This window comes from Perna viridis, chromosome 14 (genome assembly GCF_037379345.1).
Source record: "Perna viridis isolate PV_CMFRI_1.1 ecotype Kerala chromosome 14, ASM3737934v1, whole genome shotgun sequence".
Classification (NCBI taxonomy): domain Eukaryota; kingdom Metazoa; phylum Mollusca; class Bivalvia; order Mytilida; family Mytilidae; genus Perna; species Perna viridis.
Genome location: NC_142458.1, coordinates 18637970 through 18652877, shown reverse-complemented (window position 1 = coordinate 18652877; position 14908 = coordinate 18637970). Strand labels below are relative to the sequence as shown.

General features: G+C 32.2%; 1 pseudogene; it reads left to right on the top strand.

Moving 5' to 3' along the window:
• Positions 1–8774: 8774 nt before the first annotated feature.
• LOC148598492 (uncharacterized) lies at positions 8775–13434 on the top strand (annotated as a pseudogene).
• Positions 13435–14908: the final 1474 nt, after the last annotated feature.

The following is a 14908-nucleotide window of genomic DNA, read 5'->3' as shown; positions in this document are numbered from 1 at the left end:
ATGCCAATGTGAGGTCGAAGCTTTTTTCCTTCGACAAGCGTGTCGTCTTGTATATACTTTTAAAGAATTTCATCTCCCAAGTTTGCATTTTAACTATGTCTTCTTTAATCAATACTCAAATCAGTAATCATAAAAATCAAAATCAAAAATCAAAAAAAAAAAAAAATGAAATACACATGTCTGAAAAATTATAAATTTGGACATAAAATGTTCGCTCATGTTTTGTAAAAGTATTACATTATGTAATATGAAAGCTTAAATGTCTCACTTGTTATTCTAATCAAAGCAAAACTAAATAATTAGTTTAAATAATTCAAACTAAACATTAATGAGACAAATTATTTTTGTTGCTTTGAATATAGAAGCCGTGTTTATCTCCAGCATAACGCCATCGTGTTTAAATAGTAGAACAACACATTATAGTAACATTCTTAGCAAATTTATTGTGCGATTTTAATTCAACATAAGGAATAGATAGAAAAGTTTAAATACTTCAGAGTTTAAAAAAGCACGGCATATTTTGAGCTTTGTATATATATTTTTTAAACATTTTTTTTGTATTTCACAGGCTTTGTATATAAATACTAAAAAAGACACCTTTGAATTGAAAGTAGTTACTCCTTATTCATCATGTTTTAAATAAGCTTAACTTAATCATCAGGAGTTTTCTTAATCAATCATACAAATATATGAAACAGTTTCTTTTCGATTTCCAAAAAAACTCATACTCATACGTTTGTATACAAACAAGCCGGGCTTGAATACAGGCGATTGAAGTCACATAATGCATAATGTACATGTAGTTTGAAATTGCACGTGAATGTTGTCCTAGATTTACAAGTAGAGATATAAGAAAAGTCCGAATTAGCTAGATTTTGGGACATTGTAAATTCCTCAATGAGAATGTCACAAACCAAAATTCCCGAGTAATAGTGCATTGCATAACTTATTATATAAACTACGCGGTACATAGTTGGCTACTTCTCTTCGAAAATCCCCGTAGAATCAGATTAAATATTTCAGTGGACATGTAAACATCATAAATTGTCTACAGAAGTTAAAGAGTAATCAAAGGAACCAAGGTTATAGCGGTAATCAAAAGAATGTAATCCAGGGAAAAGACCAGACATGGAAAACAGACATACACAACAAAGAACATAAAGTAACTAAAATCATACATACACAGTCACAAAAGCAACTGAGCAACTCGGACTCCACTAAAGGTTAACACATAATAAGATCTGCCCTCTTGTAGTTCAAGTGTTGGGTAATCAAAATAATAAGTAATAAATTAACATTATTTTGGGATTAAGATAACGAATATATTTTTGATTTAAACATATCTTATTCAATAATGAATAAAACTGAGCAGCAGGCTAGGTATATTCAAGCTCTCTTCATAGAGTACAATGCACCAAAGCATAAAAACACATGAAAAAATAATACAGATCATTTATACATGGTCATATTGTTTGTATGGTGTCTAAATAAAATCAATGAAAAAAAAAAGAAAACAAAATGAAAACAAAGGATACGATATCTTATAAAAGTAAAGTAAATATTTTGAGAAAACTTTATTTAAATATGAATTGGAATAAATGATTATCAACATATTTAAAGGTATTTTTAAAAGGGGTATACCTAGAGTAAGGGATACAACTTTTACATGTATAAATCCATGGAACGTATGTATTTAGCATTTTACTTCAATATCATGTAAGCATCAAAACAACTTGGATTGATTTCATTCTGTTTCAAATAAAAACTTGATAGGCTTTGGTGGAATTGAATATGATATAAACATATATCTGATTTCAAAAGTTATATCCCTTACACTAGGTCTACCTCCTTGACGACAAAAAGAGAGTAGGGATTATTATTACTAATATCCTTTTTGAATTTAATTACAATAAAGTGATACATGTAGTACAAATGTATTCATTCTGAAAAAAAAACTTCCCGTACAATTTGAGATAGGGAAATTAACGAAAACGAAAAGAACAAGAAAGAAAAAGAAGAAAAAAGTACGTATGAGGATCTGGATAAATGTAATTCACAAAACAGAATTTTTTATAAAATTCGAAATGAACATTGTAAAATTCAAGTTACATGAGGGGACGATTTAAAAATGGTCCTATGACTTAAAGTTCAGTTATAGCTTCCGAAAGGTCATGTAGAATGAAATCACAATATGTCTTGAAATTTAAAAAAAAAACTTTGTGCGTGTACTGCAAATGTTGCGCAGCCTTATACATCTATACTATTATTGTTGTCTTCTTATATACTCGTGAACTTCTTTAACTATACTAACATCTTCATTTAAACTCTGACTAATGTCCCTGAATAATTCCAGATTTACTCTAAACCATGAAAACTTATTTGTTTAACGTGTCATAGTTTTCCTTTACTTTTTCGTGTACACAGGCATGACTTTTTCTGAGTTTCTAGGAAAGCAGAGGACGCTTACCCTATCTGCACACCTGTTCCATGCTCTCAGTTCTTAGTGGAGTCCGCGTTGTTCATTTATTTTTGTTACTTTGTATGTATTATTTTGGTTAACTTATGTTCTTTGTAGTGTTTGTCTGTTTTCCATATCTGGTCCATTTCCCTGGATTACATTCTTTTGATTTCCGCTAGAATTTTGATTCCCTTAATTACTCTTTGTGAAGACAAACGTGAGAAATTCATTCCATTTAAGTCTTTTTACTTCGTGTAGTTAAATGATTTACTTACTCCATTTTTGTTAGTCTTGATACGTCCTTGAGAAAGCTTGCAATTTTCATATTGCCATTTGCCATCTGCCATTCTTCTACGATAGCGACCCCTATTCGTTTAATTCTTGTATTCCGTTTATTGATTTTATGTCCGATAAAGGCCTTCAAATGTTCAATCGGATTCATGTCCGGTGTTATTGCTGGTCATGGTAGTGTTTCAATGGCTTCTGCCTTAAAACATTCCCTCACAAAACCGGCTCGATGAGGTTGAGCATTGTCGTCTTGAAACATCGATATGTCAACAAGAGCATGATTATCAAAATGTGGCCTTATAGTGCTGTGGACAGGTATCAAAAATGCTTTAGTTTTCGATTTTAATGGGCCTAGAGGGTATACGGCTATATCATATGTCAATAAATAGATACATAAATGTAGTTTTTGAATAGCGTACTTTTCAAAGTGAAAAAAAACGGTAAAGTTGTCTGCTATTTTACCTAATTGTAGGTATTGGGGAAACAAGTAACATGTAAAGATCACATGTATAGAATTTCAGAAATGTAAAACAGATCTTTTTCAATAAAAAATTGAATATTTAAGTAGCAGTCTTTATAAAAAAGTAGATGATCATTATTTAAAAATGAACTCAAATATACGTGTTTTTTTATTATTTTAAAGGAGAAAATCAGCTGATTAAAAAACGAGTAGTTTGCATTGAATTATCTCCCCCTGTACAAAAATGACTTAATTTAGGAAAAACAAAATGAATAACAACAAGCAGACGAACATATATTGCAGCTTTAAATACTTTACTAATTCAGTTTGCAGCAATTTAATAGTTTTCCTACTAGTCTAATAGTGGTCCAATCAACCAATGTAACAACAATTTTTCCTTAACTCATGTGATGAACCATCTGAAGAACATCTGATATGTTACCGAGCTGGCTTTTTTTTTCATTTTCAAACCATTATGAAGTTTGCCCATACCACCGCTACACTCTTAGTAAAAGGTGCCGAAAAAACTCTCTTTGTTCCTTCCCACAACATAATGGAAAAATCAAAGCCAGACAGAACCATAAATTTAAAAAAATGATTAAGTTCTTGATGGGTTCAAGGGGACATTTAATTCCGATTGGATCAAGTACGAAATGCTAAATAATTCTAGATATAATTTGTTATGTTTGTATATTCATGGACATCATTTAAGAGGCATAGCATCAAAACATACGAATTAATTCGAGGGGAGGGGGTTAACAAATATTATACTTCTTTCAAAGAAGGTGCTGCTTATATTATGTAACCCCACCCTATTCATACATTTTACTTTTAAAAGAATTAGACCGTTTCATATCTTTTGTCAGAACAAAATAAATGGAATTAGGATTGTTCCCTAGATTATGGTACACCAGGACATACAAATGTACGGGTAAATTAACAATATTAATCATGCATTTATAATACAAATACAAAGAATAATTCTACAAGAGATCAGTTTGATAAGGATATTTTTTTAAAGTTATTCAGATAATTTATAATGTAATGACTTACATGTATTATATAATAATGTTTGGTTTTTTTTTTTTTTTTTTTTTTGGTTTTTTTTTTCACCTTATTATATACATTGTATTGTTTGTAAAGCTGGAAAATGGTACCTATTCCAGCGGCACGTCGCACTACCTTATACATGTATGTAGGAAGTGCCTCCTCCCCCTCAGAGATTTAACCAGGGAAATGTGTTATTGAACTGAAGATGTGCCTTGGCTGTAAAGAATGATTGGCTCTGACAGATGGTACCAAAATAATTCAAATTAGGCATTATTTTTTTCGCCGAAATGAAGAATTTTTATTCATGTACATGTACATGTACAAATGTATATACATTTATTGTATTCCCATTTATTCAAATGGGAAATGGTCAGATATCAGATACATTTAAGTTGACAGTTGGGTCAGAAATACAGGCTCAAGCGTCTTAAACCTCTATTTTTACTCAGGGTTAGATTACAGAATTAGTTGTTACATCTAACAGTAAATCAAAAATGATATTAATGAAACTAAATTTTTACCATTATATCTATGTGAAAAAGTTCACTTTTCTTCCAGTTCCAACTGCGTAACTTAGAAACCCAAAGACATGTTTATGTGTTGCACGAACAAGAGATTAACCTAACAATTCAGAATAACGATAGTGGTGTAAGTACAAAATGTATCATATGTGTACAATATTTGTTAATACATCACTATGTATAATTATATTTTTAACTAGAATTTACATTAATTAAGTAGACAGGCTAGAAGGGCTTTCTTAATCTTTTGATGTATTTGTTGGTTTTATATTTAAAAAAAAAATAACGAAAATAATCAGTTTACACAAAACAAAACGAAGACTCATCTGCACTTCACTTAATCTAAAACATTTCTTGAATTTAATTTCTGATCTTTATCTTACAAAAAAGAAGAATATGGGGTATGCATCAATGAAGAATAGATTTCATGGATGTATTCAAAGAATTGAAAAATGAGGGTCCAGCTTTTATTTGCTCCTTTTTGTATGAAATTTGCAAGAAAGTAGGACAAGAATTTCCAACAAAAATTAGAGGTTTAAACTTTTGATTCCTAGGATCCACTACAAATAAAAATTAAAAACAGAATATGAGCATGATCTTGATACACAACTAAAGTTACATTAGTTGACGCTCTTTGTCTTGAACTTTTCACCTGAATTCATCTCAATTCAAGTTAACCAATTTGATAGATAGTTTGCAGGTACATGTAGTTCTGCTTTCTTTAGTTGACATGTATTATACCAAAAATCATGTTGACTTAGGCAGCTCTATTTTTTAATTGATGAAATTGCTTTCATTTTTATGGCATGTTTTTGCATTTTTATTTCAAAATGCTACAAAAACCATGTGTGTCAACAAATTAACAGAGTAGCATAACTGTATTTTTTATTTGGACAGATAAGACAAAAAACAATTCATCCAAAACAGGACAGTTCATCAGATCGAAGATCAGTAAGTTTAACCCTAAAACATTTTACTTCAAGAAATTCATGTATTGTATTATAAACTTGACTCTTGGGATATGGTGATCATGATTACAGATTAGAGCCAGTTGTAGTGGAGATTGGTGGTCCTCAATAAAATGCGGTGTAACAGGGTGGTCATTGGATGGCATTCTGCAATGAAAATCCAATGATGAATCCATTTTATCCAAAGGGAGAAATAACTATTGGTTAAGTTGTAGTGACTGATCAGTTTAATCATTGTTTGCATGTTAAGTCATACAGTAGACAGTTGCTGAATTCCGCATCCGGACCAGGAAAGTTTATGAAGAGGGGTTACCTAGCATGACAAAGTGTGAAACATAATGTTTAATTTACCCTTCTGGATTTTCTTTTTGCTGTATGGGGAGTTTTTATTCCCCGGAAAATAAAGTTTGTTTTTGTTTGTTTGTTGTTGTTGTTGGTTTTGTTGTTTTTTTTTTTTTTTTTTGTTTTGTTTTTTTTGTTTTTGCTTTTTTTTTTTCTTTTTTTTTGGGGGGGTGGTTTTTGTAAATGTTTTTTTTTTTTTGGTTTTTTTGTTTTTTTTTTGTTTTTGTTGGAGGGGGTTGTTATAAGAATTATCCACCCATATATCTATATGATATATATCTTCTCCTTAACCACTTAAGGGATATTGATAAAATTTCAATAAAAGTTTGGGCATGATATGTAGATGTGCATGGAGAATTACAGTTGAATGTAAATGAGGCTAGACTCAATGATGCAAATAATGGAGCCGGTATACCATTTCTCTTATATTTTTTGGTCTTTTTGTCACCCCCTTTTTTATGCATGTACATGTTTTATTAATACTGTCACATGAAGGCAACAGCTTTTCAAATTTGATATGAAAAATTTTGAAGCAAACTTCAGTAATGAATATATTAGTATAAGAAATTGTTAACATTGTACCACACATAGAAAATAAAAGATGTGTAACATTCCTTTTATCTTTTTTCAGGTGCTCAAGTTCAATCTTAAAAACCATCATTCCGTCGCAAAATGGACATCGAGAAATTGAACCATGCTGTAGTCTTATTCTTTAGTCAGAGTTTCCGTTAAATTAGTACCGCACATATATTATCATCTAGTGTTAATTTATTTCAAAGATGTAGGTTCAGTAAGGACCTGTTTTGGTCTAATAATACGGACATTTTTCTCTCTAAATTTGATTAAAGCTTATTTCTAGGTAGTAGTAGTAGTAATAGTAGTAGTAGTAGTAAAGTAAAATAATGAATACAAGTTAGTTTTGACAAAATTTTGGATGTTTTTCCAGACATGATGGTATGCAATCATGCTTTTACAAAACCCTCAAAATAATCACATCTCTGCCATTTGAAAATGGTTTTTGTGTGCAACAGAAATTGCTGTAAACTGGATACAAATCTCGCGTAAAAACCACCAAATTGCAATATGGTATATAGTGTCATTGCTTTACATGTCACGATAAACATAGCCCTCATATGCTTTAATTGAATCCGTCGGGGTTATTGAAGTAATACACATTATTAGAAATGAAGGAAAACCAAGTATATAGTTAGTGCCACATAACCACAATATACAGCATAACAAAAATACGATAATTTAGGGATGGCTGTTCTTTGTAAACCTTCGTTTCATTCAAGAAACATACTTTCCAATAGAACAAAAAAAAGAGGCTATGTAACAACTGTTAATTTACTACTGAATTTGTTTTCAGATAACATCATTTTGCACTAAAAACATGAAATTGCAGAGCGGAGAAGTTGTCAAAATACCTGAAGTAGTTAGGATTACTTGTCACTCCACACTTGTAACTTTGTATCAGTCTTTTTGTAAAGAATCGGGCTTAATCCCTCTATCAAGATCATCACTGTTCCATGTACTCAGTGGTTGTCCTGCATCTCATCGCACCAACCTTAGGGGTCTTGACAATATTGCAGCTGATGGAAGTATGGCCTTCGATATATTATTGTCGACAATTACAGATATCAAAAGATACATAACAGATGAGAGAATATTAACAGAATTACAGGAGAGTTGAGATAACTTAAGTGCAAACAAGATCTACATGAAGCCCGGCTATAAGTTACATCTGCAGAAAGAAGATAATGTGTTTCCCTCAGTGACAGTGACCTACAGCTGCAATCAACATGCAATCATCAGCACAACATGTTATGTAATAGCTGTGAACTTCTACCTCAAACACTCACAGCTATGAAAAGAATAGTATCTAATCTAAGTAAGTAAAACTTTTTGCATCAACAGCCACAATAGAATAGAACATTATTGTTTATCGTTATCGATCCGTTTTGATAACAGTAAAATTACCCTCAGTAGCATCTATTACCCTCCGCTTTGTCTCCAGCTAATGTGGATAGATAGATTTCAGCATTTACTCGTGTTCATTCAACACAGATATATCTATTTTATTATTAAAAATTTAAGGAAAACCTTGTCCAAATAAAACAGTTCATGATGAAGACATTTAATAAAAATATAGATTTCTTCAAAACAGTGGATACCAACAGCTGTTTATGAATTGCCTAAGCATTCAGTTTATGCTATCTGTTTACAGTATGTTTCCCATTTGTAGGTTTTCTGGACGAATTCATGGATTGATACAAGTAAAGCCCCCGCCACAAAAGTAGTTGAAACCGTATAATAATCAACCTGTCCATCTTTTCAGGCTTTTGGTGTAGGCTTTTAAAATTTAATTTGAGGGTAGATCATTTGAAAGTTATGGGTTGAATTTCGTGGTTAGTTTCATCTGACATTGAAGTTTAACCTCCAGATCATATAATGATTTTATGTGTGGCATTGTAAGGTTTGTTTTCTTTTCATGAGCATGAATATTAAGTGTCTGACACAGGTAATGAATTTGTATTCAATGAAATGAAAAATTTATTCTTAGAAATAATTAAGACTCAAAAACAAGTGAACAAAAGAGTTATGACTGGAAAAAGTACACAGTAAGAACATTTAAGCACAGATCTACAGAGTTGAACAATTTGAAGGATGGAGAGGCTCTACAAATTATGGATTGGGCCATGAAATTTTTGCCCTTTGCATTTCGAGAGAAACCGTCAGACTGGTTTGGCCAGAAGGACATAACTTAGAATGTCATTGTCTGTATCTATAAATGCACAGAAATGAATTTGAAGTTATAATAATATTATTGCTATAATACTTTTATAAAACTTCGGTGAATTATTCATATATAATAAAATAAGCCCCATTTCGGTTTGTTTAAATGTCAAATTTTACGTTTCCGTGTCCGGAAACAGCCAAAGGAATTAATTCGTTGAAAAATCGGACATTTTGTTATGAAGATCGATTAATAAATATAAAAGGTACTTTATAACCTTGTCAGAAAAGTGTGATTTTAACAAGATAGAAATGTATGGGTGAAAAATCAAAACAACAAACTTAGTTTAACTTGAGGTAGCCTTGATAGTCCCAAATGTTTTGTGTATTTTCTTTTTTACTTTCTTTTTTTTTTTTTTTTGATGGGGAGGGGTATTTGATAGGGCTCACAGCAGATCTAGTTGATTCTAATGATATAAATTCATTAAAAGCATAAGGACAAGTTAAAAGAGCAACGGGAGTATCATGTGCTTTAAGCGCAGCTCTTTATTTAATAAAAATGTTGTCTATTCTCTAGAATTTATGCATTGAGCACCCACTTTATATACTGTATATATAATTTTTGATTGGTCTTTTTGAAGGCATTGAAAGATATTGATGCAAGTTGTTTAATCACAATGTATCAAGAAAGTTACATCAAAGTAAAGTTATAGGCAAGTTTAGTTGTTCTATTATGCTTTAGTATTATTTATACAGGAAATTTCAGGATATTTATTTTACACCCGTTTCACAGTGATTGGGGTTAAAATTTTGAGTAAGGGTCATTTTTTATCCATATTCAGAATGAGCTTCAGAATTTTAAAGGGCCATTCATAAACATTCTTTGTAAAAATTTCTGATTTTAATGGGACATTTTCAGCAGGAACGTGATAAAAAAAAACATATGCCCCCTCTAATTCCTATCACTGGTTTCAAAATGAATGCCTATAAAGTACAAGTAGAGTTTGCAAATAATAAAATTTATAAGCTTCTTAAAGTATTAACGTTTCATTAACAGAAAAAAAAACGTGACATTATATTGCCTGTATCTTAACATTCAGTTTGTACACACCTGCAAACAATGTCTGCCTTTTTGTTTGTCACAATTTCTTGTATGTTTAACTCTTCTTAAACTGATCGAGGGGCTTGGTTGAATTTACATAGAAAGATCGAGCATCATATGTGGATGTGCATGAAGGAAGACTATTATTGTCAGAGGATTACAATGTGAAATAATAGTATTGCTGGTTTTCAAATGACAGAAAAAAAATTAAATAAATTGCATTGTCGTAGTTGTTTTCATGTAATAACCTAAATTTTAATCTGTTGATCTTTACATAATATCATAAGAAGATTCTAAACCACAACAAAAAGCGCAGTATTGATTTTAGGGATTATTACCCCAACTGTTTTAGATTTAGTGGTTAAAAAAGAGGCCAAAAAAGCATTTCCCCTATCATTTAACAATACAACTCCAGTAGAGCATAGAAATGTCTATAATAATGTGTCACAATACTATATACCACAATGGTCAGAATGGGATGGAATTTAGGGGTAAAGACTTGGAACATTTTAGAAATTAGAGGTCAAAAATGAGGGGGGTTCAGACAAATGCATTTACTTGATGTCAAGACAATAATTTTACTTCTTGTGAATGGATCTCTTTGAAATTGTATTACAAGGTGCCATACCAACAAAAAGAAAATTAGGATTTGAATTGAGGGTAAAGACCTTTTTGGAATAACGGGCCAAAAAGGGGCATGAAACATACATTGTCCTTATGTTTGAACAATAATTTTAGTAAAAGTGAATGTAAGCAAAATTCCAATGTGTATCAAGAATGAATGTTGTGTCCATACTTGCCTAACCTTTTTAGGGTTCAACCTCTTCAGTCTCATCAAGCTGCGCTGTGTGAAGTATTTATATTGCATTCAATCCATGTTTAATTTCAGTCTGTGGTATGCAGTAAATATATAGTCATTATGAAAAATAGAATTATTAACTAAATATTGGAGCAGTAAAATGAAAACAATGACAGATTAATTTGTAGTGTTCTGAATTGCTGTTTTAGTGTTTTTAGTTTATTATTTCATAATTTATTATCAAAATAAATATCTTTTTTTTTCAGGAATCAACATTGTTAGATAAGAATTAAGTGAAGCCAAAAGTGGGACATCATACTGTGATGTCATGTGCGGGCAAAGATAAGGAAATCTGTTTCATCGGAAATGGATGTTCTAAATGCTAACGAAATGAAAAAAGCAATTGATATGCATGGCGGTGTGTCAGGATGCCAGGTTGCACACATCCAAATAAAAATCCACCTTCTACACAATGCAGCAATTGTTCTATCAAAGGGGTAAGTAAAATGTCAAATGTAAAATTTGAGGAAGATGGAACCTTAACTACATGGAGGGTATTTGAGATTTGTGTTGGGAAGAAAATTTAAATAGTTCCATCAGCATATTTGCCTAATTTTGGGGTTATTACAGATTGTATTGTTCCAGAGAAGTCAGAGGGTCATATCAAAATTCACAATACATGTTTATTATCAGAAATAGATACCATTAGCTGCTCAGAAAGTGGATGCACCAAAGTGTTCGAATCCGAAGCTGATATGCTATCTCAATGTACACTTGATGACCATGAATGTATGCTACAACTCAAAAGCACAAATGTTGAGGTGAAAATGTGATAGAAGAACAATTGCTTCAACTTTTCTGCAGATTTAAACCGTTATAAAACAGAGGCAGAACTAAGTGAAGGAACAGGTGCATTATTAAAGGGATGGACACTACAGACGGACAAAAAGAGTGTAATATTTTCAGATAAAGTCATGGATTAGTTATCTAATTTCTTTACTTCTGGAGAGTTAACTGGGGGGAAAATCCAACGAATGTCTCCAGAAATATGAAGGTGGCAAGGGATGAAAATGGAAAAAAAACTTCCTACTTTTCACACCTTTCTGTTTTGAAGAAAACTCCTACCGTAAGAATAAATATTGAAGAACAATAAATTCAAGCCATACTTGCTGCCATTACCACAGCTGAGACAGTTGCAGAACTTATAGGTTGAATCAGTTACAAGTATACTTTTGCACTTATAACTCATTTTAACATTCAAATTGCGTTGAATCTAAGCACTTGTTTCAAACATGTTTCATCTGCTGTTCGTCAAAATGTTTAACACTAGTCTGGCATTCAATCTCCACCTAGTAGTTTGACAAAAATAGGCCGCGTGCAGGTCCGGATGTCAAAAGAATAGGTCTGCAGCAGAGCTACGCTTGTCGTAAAAGGCGAGTAAATAGTGCTCAGAACCCTAGCCGGGGGCTAGGGCGCTAGGCCCTAGGTTGTTTGCCCCAGATGGTGGAATGGTGTGCACTTGGCGTGTTACATGCTGGGGTTGTCAGACTATAATACGGAAAACCTGATCGCAGACCATAGTGGTGCACCGTGTTGGGAAAGATGCTAAGTTCTTCGCACATTGAAGAACCCTACTGTGAAATTCGATAGGAGTATGAACAGGAGACTAAATGCCCAACCCTTCCAATCCCTCCTTTTTTGTAGTGACAATCGAAATTTGTCGACCCTATTATCCTTGTGTCCCATCCCTTTTACATTTCATGTTCATTTTATCGTCCGTTTCATGTTCATCGCCTGAATATATTTGAGACATCGCTGCTCGGGTAAAATCTGGTTTTAATCAACTCGATTAATATAATCCATTCAGAGCAGCGGTGAATCAAGAAGAGGTGCAGGGGGGAGGAACCCCCCTTTTTATTGGTAAATTTGTCATTTTCATGTGTAAAATTGACCAAAAATGGTTAATTATTTTCAAGCCCACTCCCTCTTCTGAGGAACCACTACTGGCACCCCTCCTTTTCACAGTGTGGATATATACTTCTATGCTAAGGTTAAAGTTCACAGTTCACAAAAAAAATAATAAAAACCTACTCCTTAAATTGAGAATACTGACATCCTATCACATATATACTATCATCAAATAGTTATTTATCGTAGACAACATTCTATTTAACAGTAGTATGTTTTGACAATTTGTGCAAGACGGCAGGAAACATCCATTTAAGTAACAGTCTTTATAAAAACCAGACAGATGGTGATTCATGAATGTCAAACATCCACCAATTTCAGTTTTATTTCTTGTTCAAAAACCGTTATAGATCACAATACCAATATTAGTTTTTCATTGAGGATTTGTGCTTTTATGATAAACTTTATATTGATTGTACATAAAATTAGCATTTTGCAAGAGTTATTGTTCTTGATTTGGTCTGAATTGGTTGAGAGACTAGTGGGAGACTAAATTTAGTTTTCTCGAAAGTACAGATCTAAATACAGAAATTTATTTCATATGTAGACCAAAATAGCATCATCTGATCAATTGGTTTTTCTATACTATGAATCACCTTACCACAGACAGTATCTGAATTTTATATGGACTGGAACTTAAAAGGTGTAAAATTATCACTGATACCTATTATTCAATATTTTATAAATCTCTTAATTACATGTAATTTTGCATTTTTCTTTTTTCAGATTTATGGATTGGTAGAACAGACAGTGCAAATGAAGCACATTGGATATGGGCAACGAGTAAAATTTCGTTTTCAACATCGCTAAAATACTGGAGATTAGTGGAACCAGACAATTACGTGCAATACGAACACTGTCTCTGTATGGTTGTCCGCAGTAATTTTGCTTGGGCGGATAGGCACTGCTCACTAGTTATAAAATTTATATGTGAAAGGGAAATATGGTATACTTGTTGAATCGCTACATCAAAAGGTTATGAAGAAAATTTCATTCATAACAAAATTTCCAATGGGGATTTAATATACCTTACCTTTGCATTAAGATTTAGTGTTTGTTGAGTGCGTTAATGTGTGTATTTGTGTCTCTGTGTGTTTGTTTAATTTTATTTGCTTTTTTTCTTTTTTTTTTTATTTTATATTTTCTTTTTCTATGAAACATTAATAGCCGTATCAGTCTTTTCCAGATAATTGATCCTATACGCTTTTTTTTTTTTTTTTTTTTTTGAAAACATGACCTTATAAATGTTTACACAAACCACGTCCGAATCATATTTGAGTTCATCTGTACAACGCGCTTTAAAAAGGGATTTTTTGTTATACACGACAGTGTCATAACTAAACTTCAAACCCTTGGTTCATTGCCACAAGTGATTGACTAATGCTCAATTTATTTAAGTATGGTTTGGTAGATACAGTACCCACAGTATAATTCTGTTAGATTAGTATTTTAAAGCATAACACCTTTGTAAGGTTTTTTTCAGTTTTTCTAACATATATGATTTTGTTTAATATATTGATAAACCATTATTCAAGGAGTAATCAAAGGGAACCAAGGTTATAGCGGTAATCAAAGAGTAATCAAAGGGAACCAAGGTTATAGCGGTAATCAAAGAGTAATCAAGGGGACCAAGGTTATAGCGGTAATTAAAGAGTAATCAAAGGGATCAAGGTTATAGCGGTAATCAAAGAGTAATCAAGGGGACCAAGGTTATAGCGGTAATCAAAGAGTAATCAAGGGAACGAAGGTTATAGCGGTAATCAAGGAGAAATCAAGGGGACCAAGGTTATAGCGGTTATCGAATGAATGTAATTCGGGGACAAAGAGCAGACATGAAAAACAGACATACACAACAAAGAACCGCCGAGTTGCTCATAAAAAGTCAATTCCGTGGTAGTCGAAAGAGGAAAAGAAAACCATGACACGTTGAACAAATCAGTTGTCATAGCGCAGATGGATAAACACTAACGACCATAAAACTTTTGTAGTGATGACTTCAATCTTGTAGCAACATAACTATGTTCCAGAAACCTATTTGATAGAATTCGAGCGCGATACAAACAGTATACGTAGTTTCGACAAGCTCTGGCATAACGTATGAGTTGTGATATGAACATTTCAGATTATTCAATCTGCTAAGGACAAGTTAAATAAGGTCTTAGCAACCCCCTAAAATTGGAAGGTCAGATAAAATTAGAATGAAAGAACAAAAAATG